This window comes from Limulus polyphemus, unplaced genomic scaffold (assembly GCF_000517525.1).
Source record: "Limulus polyphemus unplaced genomic scaffold, Limulus_polyphemus-2.1.2 Scaffold159, whole genome shotgun sequence".
NCBI lineage: Eukaryota > Metazoa > Arthropoda > Merostomata > Xiphosura > Limulidae > Limulus > Limulus polyphemus.
Window position 1 is genome coordinate 164911 of NW_013665769.1, and position 5608 is coordinate 170518.

The following is a 5608-nucleotide window of genomic DNA, read 5'->3' on the forward strand; positions in this document are numbered from 1 at the left end:
ACTCAGGACTACAGTGTGATTTCACTCAGAAATATAGTTGGATTTCATCTAAGACTTGTGCCTAAATTCATTCAGGACTGCAGTTTGCTTTTATTAAACAATACTGCCTGATTTCACTTAGAGCTAATGTCTGTTTTCACTCGGAACAGGTGTCTAATTTCGTTAAAGACTACAGTCTGGTTTCTCACCGATAACAAAAACAGTATAGTAGTCACTGATCCTAAATAGTTTCACTTTAAAAGAAAAACACGAAATGTCGTACTTTTGTATGTTAAATATATGGAATCATAGCAACACATCGCTTTACCAAAGACGTTAATTGGTTCAATCTAATCAGCTTGATGACGTTGCATAACGTTTTAACATTGTATTTTGCTAAAAGTAAAATAACTATAATTTCTTTACATAAGTTATTCGTCTTGAAAAATAACTCATAATATTTTTTCAACATGGAGTTTCCGTAACAATCAATTCTCCAACTGACACAAAATTGTTTTTAATTTTCAAACAAACACCTTTTAAGGCGATCAAACAGTTGCACAAACATTCTGCAAAGCAATCAAACAATTGTTCAAACATTCTGCAAAGCAATTAAAAAGTTGCACAAAATAACATTTAAAGCCATAAACATTCTTTAAAACAACCAAACAGCTGTAATTCGTAGGAAGCCATTTCTGTGAATGCTATGGTTTATGAAAGTGTGAGTTTGATTTCCCTGGTTTTAGTATTATTGTTCAGATGGTTAAAACACATCGGGGAGTATAGGTCATATGCTTTTAATGAGGCTAGATGCATTCCTTAGCAGTTCTTCTATTTTACATTTTTTCCACTTTCAAGGGCACTTCTTTTCGATGAGGCTAGATACATTTCTCAGCGGTTCTTCTTTTTTCCTTTTCCTTTTTTTGCTTCTGTGAATATTTCTTGTCGATGAGGCAAGAAACATTTCCTTAGCATTTTTTGTTATGTATATATACTAGCTTTCACGAACATTTTATTAGGATAAGATAAGAAGCATTCGTCAGCAATTCTTCCTTTTTTTTTTTGAGGGGGGGGGCTTTCGTGAACATTTCAGTTGATGAAATTGAGCCTTACACGATGGAATCCTTCGTTGAAGGCGTTTCCAAGGGCGGAGTCTATGTAACTTGGTTGAAGACCCCACCCTTATGTCAGTTGGAGCTTTTTCGCCTGATTGCACCCACACAGATATGACATCATCAAGAGGAAAGAAGCGGATTGGTTGAGCTTCAAACAGTTTCACTGGCAAATAGTTGTCTTTCACGACTAGTATCAATAGGTTGCTAGGAGTTATGTTTGTAGATCGTGTGTACAGAGTAAACTTTGCGAAGTTCTGATATGTGGTAGCAGTGACAACACGCCTGTTAAGGTCGGTGAGAAATAAACAGTGTTAACGTAAATACTTTCTAATAGCACCCAGTCTTGTAAAATAAAACAACATAACATCGCAGGTTACCGTTAACCTGAAGGTGAGTTTTTGAAAACAACATTTGTTTTTTCTTTATATACTTTTCAATTTGATAGAAATCCCAGCATATCGAAATTTAAAAAAATATTGATTAATTCAGAATTTATTTTTTCCCCTCCATTTCAAAGTTTTCTTTAATGATTCTTCTAAGACAAAAAATTATAATTACCAGCACACAAGGCTGTTGTGAAAAACAAACTTGCAACAATACTTAACACTTCGACGTTTTGAAATGCATAAGTCTAATATTTTCCTAAAACTTTATTTTTGTTGTAAACTTGCCCATTTATTAAACTTAAAAATATACAACATGAAATTAATATATTAATTACCAGGAGTTCAATATGTAGTCATTCAAACGTAAGTCGGTCAGAACAGTTATTTATTAGACATATTTCTTTGTACAGTATTGGGACTGTTCCGTAAGTTTTGGCTAAGTTGAGATTAAAATAGTTTGGTAAAAAAAAATGAGACAATTGGTCCGATGCCTAAAATAAGTTAAATTATTGTATATCACAGATACAATATTAAAACAAGTTCTTAGAGCGTTAAATTTTATGCAACATTGCATGTAAAAGTTTCATTCAGTTTTTATAGAAACTAACTGCTATTAAATCCCTAATAATCTCATTAGATGCTACTTGACTTATTTAACTGATTGCCCCCCAGTGGCACAGCGGTATGTCTGCGGACTTGCAACGCTAGAATCCGGGTTTCGATACCCGTGGTGGGCAGAGCACAGATAGCTCATTGTGTAGCTTTGTGCTTAATTACAAACAAACAAACAGTATTTAACTGCTTAAGTACTTGTGTATTTAAATTCAAATCCGAAATCTATAATAAAAGTAGAAATACACTATTTCAAGGCGTCTCCCTTCTAGGGTAAAAATCCTAAAACAAAACAGCTCTTTACACTGTAGGATAATTTCTAGGATAATTACGGTAATCGAGCTAATCAACTGAGGGCGATGGAAATCAAAACTGTTTAAGAAATCAGAAATGTGTCCTATTTTAAGGTATTTTTTATTCCCCTTCTCGAGGAAAAATCCTAAAACAAAGTAACCCGGTTTGCAATCGTTGGACGGTTTGCAATTAGCTTAGATAAAATTACGGATTGAGTTTTTGAAATAATTCTCAGTTTTGTAATTTTCTCCCTGCTAACAAGCATGTAAAGATCAGCAAAAACATTAAGTTTTTGATTGACGTCCTACATAATCATAACTTATTATTAAAAACGAAGCAATTTCATAGTGTTTAGCAATAATGAACTGTAAAATTCATTACTGATGATAATATGAATTTTGAGCTTCAACACTAAAGAACTGTACAACAATAGAAAAGATTCAATTAATGGTAATTAGAAAACAACAGCTGAATACTCAACAAGAATGATTAATAATTAAATACTTGCATGAAATATTCGTACGGGCATGTGATTCATAGTTTCACCCATATCGTTATGAATGACTAATCCTGCTCTTTAAATAAAAATTTTGACTGTTTTTAAAGAGATAATTGTTAAATCAAAATAATAATAACAAAATTTGATGTATATTTTTTTTCTGTTAATAAAACTTTTACATAATTTAAACGAAATAAAACTGCGCAATCAATATAAAACTTCGTTCTGGCTGAACGAAGAAATTGCATGTTAATGTAGCCATGAAGAGGTTATTGCTAAAAATGAAACTGGTGCATTCCAAGAAGTCTCATTTTTTAATAGTCGACGAAAAACTGGTACGATATGAAAATTTTTCAATATTTGATGAACATATGATCGGGTCTGAGATGGTTTTAATTTATAATAGTTGACAATTAACTGGCATATTCTGAGGAAATTGTAACTTATAATAGTTGACAATAAACTGGCATATTCTGAGGAAATTGTAACTTATAATAGTTGACAATTAACTGGCATATTCTGAGGAAATTGTAACTTATAATAGTTGACAATTAACTGGCATATTCTGAGGAAATTGTAACTTATAATAGTTGACAATAAACTGGCATGATCTGAAAAGGTTTTCTTTGTGAACGTCTTCGGATATGAAGGCAATAAGAACAAAAAGGAAAGGTTTAATTTATTGTGTTTGATTTTAAAAAACAGGCTTTGTCATTACATTAATTAATAAGTGTAATGGTTTCTCAAACAAACCTGAGCTGTATCGTGTAAAAATATTATTACATTCGATGGTCAAGGCAATGTAATTTTTTGTGCATTTTCACACGTCTTTTTTTTTTCTATTGACATTTCTGGTGTATTAGGAATCAATGTTATAACATCGGTATGATTCTCCGTATAGACGGTTAGTTGTTTAATTTTATGATTTTCAGCCTCTTTTTTTGTACCATCGATGAGTTTTCTTTGTGCGTTTCTGTAATGTATGAACGCTTATATTTAGGTTTGGTGTATTGGTGAGCTTGTAGGATCGGTTTTTAATGTGCTCTGTAAGCAATTACATGTTGTTATACTAAATTTACACTTATGAAAAGCATGTAACATTTTTAGCTAACTACACGAACTTACAGCAAACCTGAACCTCCTCCGTTTTTCAAAAATCACGAGTTATTGGAATTACGACGATAATAGCGAGGATGACTCAATACATCATGACCACTTTAGGTTTTACTTTTCCTTGTGTATTAATTTATGACATTATATATTTATTTCTTGATAAGAAAATATTAGTAAGTGAAATACACAAGCTTCCACCAGTACTGTTTGATTCTAAAATATAATGAAAATCTACTTTAAAGAATGGTGTGCATCAAAAATAAATCTTTAAAAATATTTAGTATAGTGAACAATGGAGCAAAATTTAAAGGAAAATAACAATAATTAAGAAACAGGTGTTGTGAATAAAGTGAACAATGGATAAAATTAAAGAAAAAAAACAATCACTGAATAGACAGTTTTGTGAACCTAAACCTAATCTGTAAGTTATCTTTGTCGAACACTTTTAGATCCAGAATATCTTTATGAATAAAACGTAAACAGTTGAACAAATACACAATTCAACTGAGTTCTTTTGTCCATAATTTGCATCATTTGGATTTAAATGTTATGAATGTTTTATTAATGCCTGTTCGAGAATAATGAGTACGAATTCTGTGAAAATGACCAAAGTCTTCTGAAGAATAGAAAATGGAGACCCTAAGGTATATCGAATCTGATTGTTTCCCAATATGGATCTCCAAATATCAAATTCAACTAGAGCAGGGTTATGCAACAAGAATCTTTAAATGTAATCATTAAAAGCAAGGTATGTGACATAGATCTTCAAATGTCACTTACAGGTAGATCAAGGAATACTAATGTGAATTAGAATGGAAGTATATGAACATCAAATGTCAAACTTAAGTTATTGTACAAATTCACAAAATTTATATAATAATTCTTAGTTGCAGCTACGTGTGTTCCTATACGTTTAATTGTTGTGTAAACTTTTCCAACATATATTAAAAAAAAGATTTGAAGTTTTTCATTTGGGCCTTTGTCCCCCCTCAAAGACTATATATATACAGAGAAAAAACAACTGCAAGGGTCATTGTGCAGTTCCAAAAATGGAATATCAAGGAGGAATGTGAGGTATCAGACTTGACTGAACCAATTTATTGAACTTTGGTATTAGCTGGGAAGATGTTCAAAAGAATAATTTAAATTCAGCTATTATAAATTTTTAAATTGGAGCCCTATTTAGGAATCAAAACGGTTTGGGGGTCTCTCTAAGTTGTTTACACAGCTTTAATTAAAAATTGAAAATGAAGTGTTAATGATTGTTTAAACAATAAAGTTTTTATGTATATTGTTGTTTCTCGTAATTGTATTTTTCACTAGAAAACTGGCTTATACGGGCCCCTACATTCTCATACTAAATAAACTGCCCTAAAACTTAGTTGTACAGTTATAAACAGCTGTTAAATGTAAGAGTAAATTACAAATCAAAGTTTGTGGTTAAATATATCAATTCGTATTCCACCTTTCAAAAGTTGAATATATCTTGTATACATTTTTGCCAGATATCTCAGGTAGAAATTTCCCACAACATAAGAACTTTAGAATATTTTCTGACGAAATTGAGTACTATTTCAGCATTGAGCCAATGAGTTTTAAATTAGGTTGAA

At 31.3% G+C, this 5608-nt stretch overlaps 1 protein-coding gene across 1 annotated transcript in view; it reads left to right on the forward strand.

Annotated features, from left to right (window-relative positions):
- The first annotated feature begins 1283 nt into the window (after window positions 1-1283).
- LOC106476859 (paired box protein Pax-6) overlaps window positions 1284-5608 on the forward strand; it is a 51144-nt gene continuing 46819 nt past the window's right edge. The window contains exon 1 of the mRNA XM_013937480.2: window positions 1284-1484. The gene's annotated coding sequence lies outside the window, so the exon portion shown is untranslated. The remainder of the gene's footprint in view (window positions 1485-5608) is intronic.